This window comes from Mus pahari, chromosome 1 (genome assembly GCF_900095145.1).
Source record: "Mus pahari chromosome 1, PAHARI_EIJ_v1.1, whole genome shotgun sequence".
NCBI lineage: Eukaryota > Metazoa > Chordata > Mammalia > Rodentia > Muridae > Mus > Mus pahari.
The window spans coordinates 40,492,289-40,508,232 of record NC_034590.1 but is presented as its reverse complement, the minus strand read 5'-3'; the positions used below and the strand labels follow the sequence as shown (position 1 = coordinate 40,508,232).

Genomic DNA, 15,944 nt, shown 5'->3' with positions numbered 1-15,944 from the left:
TATTCAATGCCTGGATTAAGAAAATGACAAAATTCCTGATTCCATGTTAATGGGGCTCAGAAACGTTAAAGAACTTCTTCTTGGACACATGCTATATGGGGCACCGGGTGGATCAGCTCTCATGTCTGCAATCATATTCGTTCATTCTCTCAGCAACTAGTGGGGAAGCAGCATTTTCCTGGCTACTTTTATGCTGACTTGACACAAGGTAGTCCTTTGGGAAGAGAGGCTCTCAATTGAGAAGTGACTGCATAAGATTGGCCTGCAGGCATCTCAGTGGAACATTTTGTTAATTAACGACTCATGGATTTCTGTGGGAGGACCCAGACGATTGTGGGTGGTGGCATCCCTGGGCAGCTGATCCTAGAATGCTATAATAAAGCAAGTTGAGCAAGCCAGGAGAAAGCAAGCCAGCACATAATGCTCCTCCATGACCTCTGCTAAGGTTCCTGCCTCCAGGTTCCTGCTCTAACTTCCCCAGATGATGAACTGTGCTGTGCAAATGTAAGTGAAATAAGTTCTTGCCTCCCGAGTTGCTATTATTCATGGTGTTTTATCACAGAAATGGAAACTCTCACTAAGAAGAGTATAATTTAGAGGGTATAGAAATTGCAGAGATCTCCCATGTCGATACATGAATTCAGTTGAAGGATTCTTATTCTCAGAGCAGGAACTTATCTTCAGAAAGCAGATTAATAGCCATCTTTCTTGAAGAGCTTTCTTCATAACAACCACACTCTATGGACAGTGACTTATGACAAGTAGGATCTCGTGATAAAATGCTCAGGAAGAATTGAGATAACATCAGGCACTACCCTGAGATCTACGGTCCAGCCCAAGAAAGGAGCTCAGGAGCATAAAAAAGCTTCGGGCATTTTTCCAAAGAGGCCCTTTCTCCAACCTTTTAATGTTGCACTGAATCAAATACTTACAACTCTAATCCTCTCAGCATCTTTGGTTTAACATCCTCAAAACCCTTCTTTATGCCTTCCTAAGACTTTGGTCCTGCCTCTTAAGAGGGAAAGTCAGTCACTAGAAAAGGAGCTGAGTTTGGTCTTTAGGGAAATTAAAAGGTGCAACTTGATACCCACTATTGGCTGTAGACAACAGAAGCAGATGAGAAGGGTCAGAGAGCGTGGGTTGGAAATCTTTCTAAAAATGAAGAAAAATGAAGTGAATTTGAATTACATTTTTATAAGGCTTTCTTTTGAGATATAGGCTCAAATCCTTTCTGTTTTTTCACACTTACAATGAAATATAAATACTCTTCCACAGACTAGCTAGGATATTAACAACATACTCTTATGAAAAACATATCCAAAAATCCAGTTTTTAGCTCATCTTCCTGGAACAGTCATTAGATTGGTGGTCAGTAGCTTATAGTACAATAAATGTATTGTTGCTTCTCAAACCGTGATAGAGCACTTTCATAGTATGCATCTAATTCCACCTTTATTCACCAGTGTTGAAAAAAATAAATAAAATGGACTAAAAATATATGAATTTTTCACTATCACTGGTACCTTGACCTATACCACCACCACCACCAGAAATCTGTACATTTTCCCCTGTAGGAATTGTCGGGGTTAGTTTTATATCTCAACTTTAGTTACCACAGGATACCTAAACATGTATTCCTGGATGGATAGATAGATAGATAGATAGATAGATAGATAGATAGATAGATAGATAGATAGATAGATACATACATACATACATACAGACAGACAGACAGACAGACAGACAGACAGACACAGACATAGACACAGATAGATAAATAGACAGATAAATGAGAAAGGCGTGTAAATTAAAAGATACAGAGTAGGGAATAAGGGGATAGACATGAAGACACACTCAGAACACTAATTAACACAGGAATGATTATGTGAGGAAACTGCTTTGTAAGTGACATGGGTGCTCAATTCTTCCATGTCTCTGTAGCCAAGGCAACCACTATGTAAAAACCAAAACCGGTCAGAGCATCCGGGCTATGAGTTTTCAGGACTAACGTAAGGAGGACTGAGGGTGCTTGCTTGGTTTGTACTGACTCTAAAAGTTATCAGCTTTAAAATACAAGACTAAGCCAGTTGTTCATTTTAAAATATATCTAACGGCAAACACATTCTTCCAGAGATGTTCGGAACTGTGTTAAGGAATTGATAGACCTGGTCCATTGAAAGTTGTGGTGAACAGAATCAAGTACACGGGTTATGGGTTTCTTTTCCCTTGTTGAACATGGATGTACATCTTTCTTTAATGAAAATAGATGTTTTTTTATATAATATATTCTTATTACAGTTTCTGTCTTCATCTCCTCTAAGATTCTCCCACCTCCACACCCATCCAAACACACACCCCTTCTTTGTCTCTCTCATTAGAATTCAAACAGGCATCCAAAACAAATTTAATAGTAATAAGATAAAAGGATACAAACCATAATAAGAAAAACAAGCATGAAGAAAAAAAGCATAGGAAACACATATACATGCAGAACACATATGTTCACACACACAGGACCAAGTCCACAACAGTAATCTAAATGGAATTGCTAAATAGTGATGGAGACAGAGCCCCAACTGGACATCTCTCATCACCAAATGAAGCTTCCAGTTCTAAGAATTGGTTACACATAACCAAGTTGGTGGCCAAACGGTCCCCATGGAAACTCCCAAACAACCCAGCCTATTGCCAAGGCTATAGGTTGTTTCTCCACAAACTGACGGTAAGGTCCTATTTATTGAAGACAACACCTACACAAGTCAATGAACACAGAGGGTTCTAGGTGGTGCCTACACAGAGCTTTCAAACTACGACTAGTGTTCATGGTACTGGAAGATACTCTTCACACTGCCAAAGGAAAAAGGTACATATCAATCTAGCCACAAACCTTTCAGTCTGCAATGGTGTCATGCCTACTAGTGCCACAAGGCAAAGGTTGAGGAGTAACCAACCAGAATCTAAATGGATTTAAGGCCCACCAATGAGCCTATCTACTCTCCGGTTCTTGGTCACCTGAGTATTGAGGATAGGTTTTAGCTGACTGGTACTTCATTACATATATGTACCACATTTTCATTATCCATTATCTGTTAAAGGACATACTCATCACTTTTCTAGACCAGCATATTTCCTTACTACATTCTAAACCTTATCCTTTCGTCCACGGATAAGTATAAGAACCACCCCTCATCAAAGAAGCCTTTATAGCAAATGGAGACTATCACAGAAAAACATAACAGGACACAATGAAGAGATAAATAGATTGTAGGGAGCAGAGGCCAGACAAATACATCTATAACACAGCTTCTGTATCTGTGGCTCAGATACAGAACATCTTGGAAGACTGGGAAGAAAGACTGTAAGCCATAAGCCGACTGCCGGGAAGTCGTCTATGAAGCAACTGGCCTCTTCTAAAAATGGCTGCATCAACAAGATTGGCACAATGGCAGTGGCAGTGCATGTGTAATGTGAAGGGGTGGTTTTTTAGGGTCCACCCTAGACAAAGAACTACAGACAAGTAATGAGTACTGAGAGAAGGAGAATTAGTCCATCCCGGGGATGAGCTACCTTATCGATTGTCCAATGTACTGTGGTCAGCCCTAAAGCCATATACACACAACAAAAATGAACTCAGCAAGCTGTAGTTACAATATTCATGCATACGCAGGCACATACACATATGTGTGTACAATGGTAACCAAAGAAAAAGAGGCTATTTTCTTGAGAGTTGGTGGAACATGGAAGGTCTTCTAGAATGGTAGCTGGGAGGAAGGGAGGGAGGGAGGGAGGGAGGGAGGGAGGGAAAGTAATGTAATTCTATTTTAATTAAAATCATGCTGTTGAGAAATGGGTGGAAGAATGGTTTTCAGGATTAGGAAGACAGAGGAGAGATAAGTTGTATACAAGGGCTCTTTTGACTATGATGGAAGACAGCGTGGAGATGCCTCGCTGAGCATAGATGGAGGCAGACTTTGAAGGTAGAACTGCTCATTGGCACAAAGACACTTGAGCAGGCAGCAGGATCCTGTAGGGAGATAACTTGGATGTTTTCAGTGCAGTCACTTCAGTTTCAGTGAGTAGAATAAAATTAAACCCAAATTAAAAGCAGAAACGAGTTTAATGTGCATCTCAATATTGACTGTCAAAACAAGTTCTCTAGGGGCTGCCCCACCTGGGGGTTCATCCCACGTGCAGGCACCAAACCCAGACACTTGCTGATGCTGGGAAGCGCTTGCTGACAGGAGCCTGATACAGATGTCTTCTGAGAGGCTCTGTAAGAGCCTTACCAATGCAGATGTGGATGCTTGTAGCCAATCATTGGACTGAGCACAGTAACCCTAATGGAGGGGTTGGGGTGGTAGGGCTGAAGGAGCTGAAGGGGTTTGCAACCCCATAGGAAGAACAACAATTTCAACCAACCAGATCCCCAGAGCTCTCAGGGACTAAACCACCAACCAAAGAGGACACATGGAGGGGACCCATGGCTCCAGCTATCTATGTGACAGAGGATGACCTTGCCTGGCATCAATGGAAGGGGAGACCCTTCGTCCTGTAAAGGCTTGATGCCCCAGCGTAAGGGAATGTTAGGGTGGTGGGGTGGGAGTGAGTGGGTGAGTGAGGGAGCACCCTCATGGAGGCAGAGGGAGGGGGATGGAGTAAGGGTTTTCCAAGGGAAAACAGAGAGGGAGAATAACATTTGAAATGTAAATAAACAAAATAACCAATAAAAAATAGAGTTTATTTCAGCTTGGAGTCTGCAAGACTGACAGCCTTGAGTCATCTCCTGTGCAGAGACAACCCCCTGTTCCTCTGCCATCAGAAAGAGACACCCAATTCATTTCTATTGTGTAGCACTTGCTGCTGTCAGGATTGTGAGCCAATGAATACCCAGGAAATCACTGACAGAAATGTAGGGCCTCTGAGAATGCTGTCCATGCACATTACATGTTCTGATTCAATTTCTCTGTTGTCAACAAAGACTGTGTGAACAGTACCAATGAGATCTGGGCAGCATTTGAGAAGGAACCTGCCAGTAGTTAATGATGTAATGGCCAAGCTTCAAATTGAAGGTCAACTTTAACCCTCACTAAGCCTCTATTCCTTTAGTTTGTCTTTTCTCCTCTGCCAAATTAGGAAAAAATATTAAGTGGAATACATATTGTTAAGGTCGTTCACAGGCCAACTTGGGGAGCCTTTCTGTAGTGCTTAATTTCAAGTACGACCTGGCTAGACCATGATGCCCCACTATTTGATCAAATATAAGTCTACATATTGCTGTTAAAATCTTTTTCAGATGTGATTAATATTTAAAATGGTAAGATTTAAGTAAAGCAGATTACCCCTATAGTAAGAGTATGTTACTTCCAACTGTGAAGGACCTAAAGATAAAGAATGAAACTCCCAGAAGAATGGTTTTGCTTCAAAAAATAAGCAGAGAACTCTGCCTGAATTTCCAGACTGTGGATCTAGAATCAATGCAAGAACACCAAATCTATATGAACTTCCTGCTGCCTTGACTGATAGGATCCCTTAAAATAAAACTGTGAATCTCTGTGGATGGATGGATGGATGGATGGATGGATGGATGGATGGATGGATGGATGGATGGATGGACAGATGGACAGATGGATGGATAGAAACATATATCTTTTTTTCTGTTACTCTAGAGAACACTGAGTGGCATTTCCTTTTGGTCTGCCTCACTCTGGCCATTCACTACATCATCCCAGACATATCTGATCTAGAAACTTTTGTGCTGGAAGTTGAGGAACAGAGTAGATTTGCTATGATACTGTATTTTTAATATCTGAGTCTCAATTCTGATTCTGATCCTCAAAATCATATGAACACGATGAAAGGATGCCCTCCACAAAACAGTTGAAATTGCGCCACCTGGGGAAGTTTCTTATTAACACAACCCATCCGTCGGAGGCTGGGGGTGAAGCTAATGACAGATATGAGTGGTCAGGAAATGAGGCTGAAAATGATGACAGTTAACTTTGACCAAGTACATTTGGACCTCAATATTAACTCACATTGGCTCTACCCCCAAAGACTCAATGGAGTTTGTTGAAAATTAGCAGACCTAGTTGAATCTGTCCTTTCTTGTTGCTGTTTCCTGAACAATATGGTACATCAATTATGTTCATAGGTTGCCATGACAGTAGGTGTAAGCCATCTACAGATGACTTAGAGTACATGTGTGTATATGTGTTGACTATGTATAAATACTATGCTATTTTCCACAGGGTATTGAGCAGCCTGCATTGGGGTATCTGTGTCGATCATGCAGGTAGTCTACTGGGTACACAGAGGGAGCAGCTGTACTTCACTAGACCGACTCTGCAGAGCACTTAACATTCTTTATTTCAACACATTCTTTATTTTGTGGCTTATACAATTTACAATAAGCCTTACTACTGCCCCAATTCCAGTTGAGGCTCATAGAGAGATGTGTCTAGCCCAAAGCAACACAATTAGCAAATAACAAAAGAGGATCGGCCACTAGGATAGCCAACGTCCTCACTCTGTTGTCCTTCTAGAACATTGACTAGCTTCTCTTCTTAAAGGTCCGTGTCCTGTTGTCATCTTAACAAAACTAGCCACTCAACAATCCAAATGAATAGCATTCAGCTTAATGCTGCTGACCACCAGTCAGTAAGCAAGGCTGGTAAGAGAAAACATGCAAACAGCCTGGAGGGAGAACCAGCCACTTTTATCATCTGGCACATAGTTGGCCTGAGGGTTAAGTGAAACTTTATTCTTTAAAACAGTAACTACACCTCAGAAATGAGAGTCAGGTACACACTTACCAGTTACTCAGAACACCTATGGTCTTCATAGGAGACTCCTCACGGATAAATACTCAGAAATGTGCCAAGTTCGAGCAGTCTCGTCGCATCTGAGGTAAAGAAAAATATCAAGATGATAAAAAGCGTAGTAGAGGCTCTTCCATCAAACAAATGAGACTATAATAATACTTTTATGCCTTGCATGTAATGATCATTGCCAGCTGGGTACTTAGTGCCTTCAAGTTGTTAGATATAAGACTCATAGCAGCACAAAAAAAAAAAAAAAAAAAAAAAAGAAGAAGTAGAAGAAGAAGAAGTAGTCTGAATATTTCACTAGTGGTTTTCAGACAGGCCATAGACCACTGCGTCTATGGGAGAAGGAGGCAGCAGGAATCCAAGGTAAAATGAAAACCTTAGCACTTACCTCCACCAAAGACATTCAGCCTGCCTCCAGGTGAAATCCAGCAGAAAAGGAACCCAGTCAAGTAAAGGAATGTATGGATTAAGATTCTTCAGAGGGGGTAGGTGCAACAACAATAGGAACTAACCAGTACCCCCTGAGCTCGAGTCTCCAGCTGCATATGTAGCAGAAGATGGCCTAATCGGCCATCATTGGGAAGAGAGGCCCCCTTGGTCTTGCAAACTTTATATGACCCAGCACAGGGGAAGGCCTGGGCCAAGTAGTGGGAGTGGGTGAGTAGGGGAGCAGGGGCGGGGGNGGGTATAGGAAAATTTCGGGATAGCATTTGAAATGTAAATAAAGAAAATAATAAATAAATAAATAAATAAATAAATAAATAAATATTCTTCAGAGGGTCCTTTCTCTAGCTCCTCCAGTGGGGACCCTGTGTTCAGTCCAATGGATGGCTGTGAGCATCCACCTCTGGATTTGTCAGGCATTGGCAGAGCCTCTCAGGAAAGGGGATAACATTTGAAATGTAAATAAAGAAAATATCTAATATATATATATATATATATATATATATATATATATATATATATATGATTCTTCAAAGGGATAGGCCCAGTGGCACATATAACCAGGGGTACATAGAGAGAGACACACATGGGAACTGGTCACACGATAAAGAAGACTAGAAGTACCACGATGGGTCACAAGCAAGGTAGAGACTGAGGTAAACTGTGGTAAACGTCAGTCAGAGCCCTAAGGCCTGGGAACCAGGACCTCTAACCCACGCCTGGGGATAGGAAGAAATGGATGTCCCGACTCAAGCAAGGGATATAAATTCACATACCTGTGCTTTCCTTTTTATTATTATTTTTTTTTATTTTTCTATTTGGCCCCTTGACATATCAGGTACTGCCCACTCACACTGGTGAAAATAGACATTTTCTTTTCACCCTACGGACTGGAGCTTGCCCATAGGCGTATCCAGAAATGTTATTTTAACAGAGCCCTGGCAGCCAGTCACTTTAGTACATTGAAAGCAAATGACGGAAGAACATGCTTGCTTCCCCATTAACTCAACCTGGAGCATTCTCTACAAGATAGCCACACACCGTGTGTATGGCACGCTGACATGACTCTTCAGCAAATGTCCTCCCCCTCTTCCCCCCCCCCCCCATTTCTGAAGAAATCCTTGCATCTTCTGCTCAGGACATCTCTAGGTCCCCTATCAGCCTGCAACAGTGTTATGGCTGAAGCTTCCACTCAGACCAGGCGTGGCAGCCTGTGTACACAGCCCTGCAAACCTCACTGACAGACTCATTTAGAAGCAAATTAGGGGTTAAGTAAAAAGTGCATGACAGAGGCAAAACGGAGTTTCCCTTTCCCCCTTCCTGTCGGTTAGAATTAGAAAGTGCCCGTGAGCAGCGGGTGTCAAGAATATGAACGTGGGATGTCATTTCGGCTGCCTCTAATTGAAGTCAGGATAAATGGAGTGGAAAGGCAGCGTCTAATCCAATCAAAACATGAAAAAGGTATTTTGACATGTAAATTACAAACTTCCTGTGTATTTTGTCTCCCCAATTACACCCTCCCCTGTCATGTTTTTAAAAATCGTATCTTAATCTCCCAGTCTCCTAATAATTATGTCATCATTCTTGGGCCCTGAACACTGTGTAATGGTATTTTATGGGCTATGTCATTCATTATTAACTAAACGCACACTCTGTCCCTGGTGATACCATATCTCATGGTGTTCAAATATGCCTGGTGTCAGCTCCTGCTTTGTAAATGCTTCGCAGTTCCGCTCTCTGCTTCTTGGTGACATGGGAACAATTTTTTGAAGCACTTTTAGACGTTTAATCTGGCGCACTGATGTTTTATATGGGGATACCTGTTACCTTAGTGGGGTTTTTTTCCTAATTGTATGGGTGATTGGCTTAAAATTTAAATCTCTCATCGCTGGGACTCATTGAAATGGTGTCACACTCACAGAATGGTATTGTGGTTCTTAAAGAAATAGCCCACATTGCACTCACACAATTGAGACCATCAAAAGAAGCTGGATAGTTGGGTTTTTTTTTAAGAATGCCTGTTTGACATGCATAGATGATTTATTCTGCATTGATGAGGATACCAGCAAATAGAGTGACAAGTCCCCAAGCAATTGAAGGTTGATAGCCTCCAACACTACCCAGCATGTGGCTCTGGGCTTAAAGACTGAAAAGGGAAGCAGTGAGGTCCAGGGCTTCCTCCAGCTGTCTCTGGGCAACAGGGGCAGACACAGAACTGTATTTCTCGGAGAAACGGCTGGACTGCCTCAGGGTGTCCTATGCTGCTGTCCCAGGGCCCCAGGGGGAACATTCTGGAGCCAGTGTGTTGCATTCAAGGTCACTTATGCCCAGAACTGGGGCATCTCTATGTTCTAAAGACAAGTTCCACAGTGAAAGTCACCACGTGTCCTCAAGGTTTCATTAAAGACCATGTTTTACTCTAAGGCTTACTCTGGTTTAGAGCATGGTAGTACAGCAAGGTAAGGCACTGGGCTCAGAAAGATGCATGTTCTGATTCCAGACTTTAAGCACGTCACCTGGCTGCTCTAGCTCAGCCTCAGGATGCTCACCTAGCATAGAGGTCATAGCACATTTGTATGGGGTCAGATGAAATAGATGTGCTTGCATGTCCATTCACGGGATTAAAATTTAATAACCAAACCAGAGGATTTCAGTTAAAGTCGGGAACCTTTATTTTTGTGTCCCTGTTTTACCACTGATTAGTTCTCGGGCTTCAGTTTCTTCTGTTTTCAAAATGGATAAAACAACACACCTCCCTAAGGAAGGTGAGGTAGCTCAGACCTAAGTGTTTTTCGAAGGTGCACAGCATATGGAAGATGTTATAAGATCACCGGAGCCACAGAGTTTGTCACTGAATAAGTCTGAGTGACATAATTGACAGGTGTCCCAATCCAAGTGCTCAACCTTGACGTCATACACAAGAGGCAACACTGTTTTGGGGTCTTGGCAGGTTGTGCTTCTATGGTTTTGCACCTCTGTATAAAGACAACAGCAACAACTAAGGAACGGGAGGCTGTGAATTTGAGAGGGAGCAAAGGCATTGTCCATGGAAAGGGTTGAGGATGAAAGAAAAAGGGAGAAATGATGCAATTATCTGTTAATAAACAACAAAAATATAGATTTGAAAATTAATTTTGTATTTTATTAATCATTATTACTAATATCTTGGGGTCCAAACTAGTAAATTAAATAATATCATATTGTGCATGTTTGTGTGTGTATCCAAAACAAGACAATTCAGTCTTATATCACTTAACAACAATGACATGTTTTGAGATGTGTCTTTAGATGACTTGTTATTATACAATAGACTAAAAGTATGCTCTTGGCTAGGACGTCACCAAATGATGTCACCACAGAGGATTGTTGACCCCTATGGAGTCCAGTGTTGGCCAAAATATCACTACATGGTTGCAGTACAGCACAGATGTTGTATGTAGAGCTGAGTGATCTGGTTTTAGGTATCGACTAGGAGTCTCGGACTGTGCCCCTGAGTAAGGGGAGACAATATGTTAGGGCTTCAGGAACAGTGGTCCCTGTGCATCTATGCAGATATAGGAAGGAGTTTGTGGATGCCAGCAGCCAGGCTGAGGCTTCTTCTTCACGCTCCTCTGATCAGCGTCACACTGGCCCTGTGTGAATTGTAAAATTTAGGAGGGAAAGGGCTCTGTTCTCAACAATTTCAAAAACACAAATTCAACCTTTGGGGGAAATTAGCCCCAGTACAAACTGAACCGTAAGATATGCTTTTTGAGAGTTCAAACATAGCAGTGCACTGTGCTAGAACATTCTTAAGGAGGCGGGGATAGGACAAAGAGATCATCCCATTGATACAGAGCCGCTGAGTCAGCTTATCAATATGACATTGGACAGTATTATATAAACGGCACCGGCAAGGGTTTTTAATTAGTTCTCTGCAGCAGATTTAGACCAGTAGTTCAAAGCTCAAACTTTAATTTTCTTTTTTGTTTTTTAATTGATTTTGTGGTGCTGGGGATTGAGCCTAGAGACTCAGAATGCTAAATGAGTGCTCTACTGAGGAGCTACATCTCCAGTCCCAACCTGAAAGTCTAACACAGCCAATGCATTTACATGCGGCAAATAAAACCCAAATATTTTTACATTTAAGTCTACAAAAGCTCTAAGTGACTGGGAGATCTCTACGGTCTTCCCTGCGCAGGACAGCAGACAGCATGAACTTCTACAACCTTTCCCCGAGCCTCTGGGTAAAGTGTTTCAACAACAACACAGAAAAAGTCTACAAAATACAGAAGTTCTTAACACCCCCAGGTGAACATGTCCTATTTAGCATCTAGCCACTTTGTATATCTGCCCTCGGCATCTGCTAATCACTAAAATGATCCCTGTCCCTGGGAGACTCCAATCTGTTGCTGCCTATTCTTCAGAGCTCTCCATACCACATCAGAGGCTTCTCATTCACTGTCCAGCAATGTCATCCAGACAGGAAGTTTCATTCAACCTCTGTAAGATCTCATGCTGGAGCAAACGTCCCTTCGCACACAAACCTAGCCCAGCTCCACTTCAGAGGCTGCGTGGCTGCCTCTCGTGCTCCTGTCTCTTCCTCCATTCCTGAAATCTGAACTTACTACAGATGCCAGTGGAACAGGTCCTAGCTTATTTAACTTAGAATGGCTGACTCTGAACTCTAGATTGGGTCATGACCCTACACTGTGGCCTCAGGCTTATGATTCATCCCTTCCAGATTCTTGGTTCTCAGATCAGCGGAGTGAGGATGCCAACCACTGCAAAGTATCAGTTCTTCAGGAATTGTCTACATTACAAAGGATCTTTCCATTTGACTCTACAGGGAAACTATGAAGGAGATAACAGTAAACGTCTAACTTCCAAAGTAATGAGAAGAGGCGATGGTTGAATCCAAGGAACCCGTCTTCCAGACACAACAGGACTGATGCACGTAAGAACTCACAGAGATGATGGCAGCACACACAAGACTTGTAGAAGTTCAAGCCAGAGGATGTCCCAGAACTGAGAGAGGAAATTAGACATAGCTGTCCTGCCCCGAACCAAGAAACTATTTACAATTGTTACCCACTGGAAAAGGGAAAACTAGTTTAGTTTTCTCCAATGGAGTGTTATTGGGTATAACAGCCAAAGTTCAGGACAAGCCCCATGTCCAGGGCAACACAAAACTAATTCCATGAGGTTTTCTCAGGGGGAGGCTTTTGGTTTGGTTTGGTTTGGTCATCTATTTTGTCTTAGTGGATTTTTTTATTCTCATTTTTGTGGAGTTTTTGAAAGATAAAGAAAGAATATGAAGTTGGATGTGTATGGAAATAGGATCTGGGAGAAGTTGGGAGAGAAAAAAGACTGTGGTCAGAATATATTGTCTAAAAAACTGAATCAAAGAAAAGAGTTGGGCTGGAGAGATGGCTCAGCAGTTCAGAGCACTGACTGCTCTTCCAGAGGTCCTGAGTTCAAATCCCAGCAACCACATGGTGGCTCACAACCATCTGTAATGGGATCTAATGCACTCTTCTTGTGTATTTCTGAAGACAGCTGCAGTGAACTCATATAAATAAAAAATAAATAAGGAGAGAGAGAAAGAGAGAGAGAGAGAGAGAGAGAGAGAGAGAGAGAGAGAGAGAGAGAGAGAGAGAGAGTTTGGGTAGTTCCACTCAGCACCAGTGCTGCCTCACTGTATGTGGCAATGGCCATCAACAAGTGGGCAGAGATATTTCTGTCTTCCCTGTTTCTCAAGAGGTGCAGTGATCGCATTTCCAAAGGTGCCATCTGTTTGACTGGAGACTTGAGTGATCCGCAGGCCCTTCAGATGGCAAACTAGCGCCAGTGCTGTCTGGCTTCCATGTCAGGGTTCATGGATGGGTGATCAGAGTTGACGTATGCCTTGTCCGGGTCTGATCTAATTCTGTTGTTCACTTGCCACTGAGCACATTAGCCAGTCCCCACTCCTTCTGCAGGTGCTGGCCTTTGTTAACTGCTGTCTGGGTACCTCTGTCCATAGGCAGTTTTCATGTGCTAAGTCAACGTCTTGCCAGACTGAAGATGGTTTAGACTATCCTGACTGTAAAACAGTATAAACCTTGGTGGTAACTAACTGCTCTTTAATTGAACTTAAGATCTACTGAACAAAATGGAGACCACGCCTGGCACAGCACACCTAGATAACTACTCAGTACTAGCAGAATCATGGTTACTGGAGCAGACTCTAAAACCACTGGTTTACTGAACCACTATAATCCTTAACAAGAGTCTCTAAATATTTCTCCTTATACCCACAGATAAGTGTAGTCTTCACCCCTTATCAAGGAAACGTCCCTTTGCAACAGAAACTAATACAGAAAACCACAACAAATCTATATGCAGAGGTGTGGAACCCACTAGCAGTGGATACATCTACAAAACACTCCCACACCTAAGGCTCAGGGAGAGTTGCAAAAGAGGAGTGGAAACATTGTTAAAAAGACAGGAGTGAAAGTTCTGAGATGTGTCTCCATATAACATCAGAAACTTTACCTGTAAAGTCACCAACATGACTGACCGAATGTGAGCTGAACAAGGAGAATGCTAAGGGACATGGGAATCTAGGCCACAACCCTACACAAGAGCTGTAGGTGACTTAGTAAAGCTGGGGACAAGACAGGGTGTCTTCCCTAGGGAAGAGCACACCAATTGGTGATCCAGGACCAACCAGCCCTGAAAGCATACATACAAGTAACATTACATGGACTTAACAGGTTATATTTATGAAGATAGATAGATAGATAGATAGATAGATAGATAGATAGATAGATAGATAGATAGATAGATAGATAGATAGATATACATATATACATGCAGTAAAAACCACTGCAAAAGGAGGCCATGAATGTGAAGGAGAGCAGGGAGGGGTAGGTGGTAGGGTATGGAGGGAGGAAAGGAAACTGAGAAACAGAAACATTGTAATGAAATATGACCTCCAAAAGTAAAAGATGCCTTCCACTGTCTTCTGATTTACAGTATAGCTAATGAAAATCCACTCATTTCCATTTTTGTTTCTCTGTACCTACCAAGTCTGTTTTTCATAGCTGCTTTTAGAATTTCCTCTTTCTTCACAGCCTTTCACAGTTTGATAACTATGGCACTGATAGAATTTGGGAAGAACTGAGGCCATTGTTCCTTGCAGTATCTTTGCCTTCCTGTCTTCCTTTTCTATAAGATGTACATTGTGCCCATTGACATTGACCTGAGTTTAATTATTCTCCATCTTCTTTGGGACAGTCACTGTAACTGTATCTTCATGGTTACTGTATCTTCATGGTTACTATAGCTGTATCACCAGGATTAATACTATAGCTGTATCTTCATGGTTACTATAGTTGTATCAAATTCACGAATATTTCTCCTCTACTGTCTAATTTGTGGATACTCTACCCAGTGGATTTTTATCTCATACATTGTAGTTTTTATTTAAGTTCTAACTTACCATGACTGTTATTTCTTTCAGCTTATCACATATCTAAATATAATTGATAATTTTAAACAACCTTGTCTACTACTTTCAGTATTTCTGCGCCTGATTTGGGTGATTTATGACTTATTTATGAGTCACATTTTTATTTATTTTCATGACTGCTATTTTTAGAGTATTTCAAACATTATAAACTTCGCTGTTGTGGATGCTAGATATGTTTGAGTTTTTATTTCATTGATTTTTATATACAAGAGTGTTTTGTCTGCATGTATATCTGTGCACCACTTACATGCCTCGTGTCCTTGAAAACCAGAAAACAGTGTTAGACGCCCTAAACTAAAGTTTCAGGCTGTTGTGAGCAACCCTATCGTTGCTAGGATTTGAACCCAGGTCTTTGGGAGAATCCCCAGTGAACTCAGTCACTAAGACACCTATCTATCTAGCCTACGCTTTGGTCTTTAAATAAATATTCTTAAACTCTACTCTGGCCCTACAATTAACACAAAATACGGTTGAACATTATACATTATGCCATTTGAATTCTGAAGCCTTCCACTCTAGCTGGGAATAGTACAAACTTTCCTTGGCTCAGTGGAAGAATTCCAATTGCTCTGAAGCCAGTGCCTTTGCTCACATAAAACTATTGATGGATTGCAACTGAAAGCCCAAAGGATACTCACACACAGATCCACAACACATTTGGTCTCTCTCTCTCTCTCTCTCTCTCTCTCACACACACACACACACACACACACACACATACACACACATCTCCTTTTGATTATTCTACTGTATAAGCTGGAGTTACTCACCCTTTCTGCCATCTCTTCAAACACAGAACTACTGTGATCGCCTCGCTTTGCAGTGTCCCTGGAATCTCTGCAGACCCTGGGCTGGAATAATTACACGATTCGTTTAGTTTGATTTCCCCAATTCAAGGACCAGTGTCTGTTCACTAAAGTCTAGAAAATCATGCTCTTCTCTAAAGACATAGCTCAGTGGCTGAATTCTCACCTAGCAAATGCAAGACCTAAATTCTTGCTCCAGCACCAGAAAAAAAAAAAAAAACAACTAATTCCTTATACTTTAATCTAGTTGGGATTTGTCTGTTTTTAGTTGTTTCCAGGAAGAAGATAAGTCTGGTCCACGCTGCTCACTCTCACCTAGGAGCAGAAATCTGGGTATTGTCTTCTTGACTTAAGGATGCAGAGAGGTATCTT

General features: G+C 41.8%; 1 long non-coding RNA gene across 1 annotated transcript in view; it reads right to left on the bottom strand.

Moving 5' to 3' along the window:
* LOC115064065 overlaps positions 1-15,612 on the bottom strand; it is a 28,074-nt gene extending 12,462 nt beyond the window's left edge. Inside the window, exons 1-2 of the long non-coding RNA XR_003843933.1 lie at positions 15,537-15,612; positions 6,813-6,901 (exon numbers count right to left, since the gene is read on the bottom strand). This is a non-coding gene — a long non-coding RNA (uncharacterized LOC115064065). The remainder of the gene's footprint in view (positions 1-6,812; positions 6,902-15,536) is intronic.
* Between the last annotated feature and the right edge of the window lie 332 nt (positions 15,613-15,944).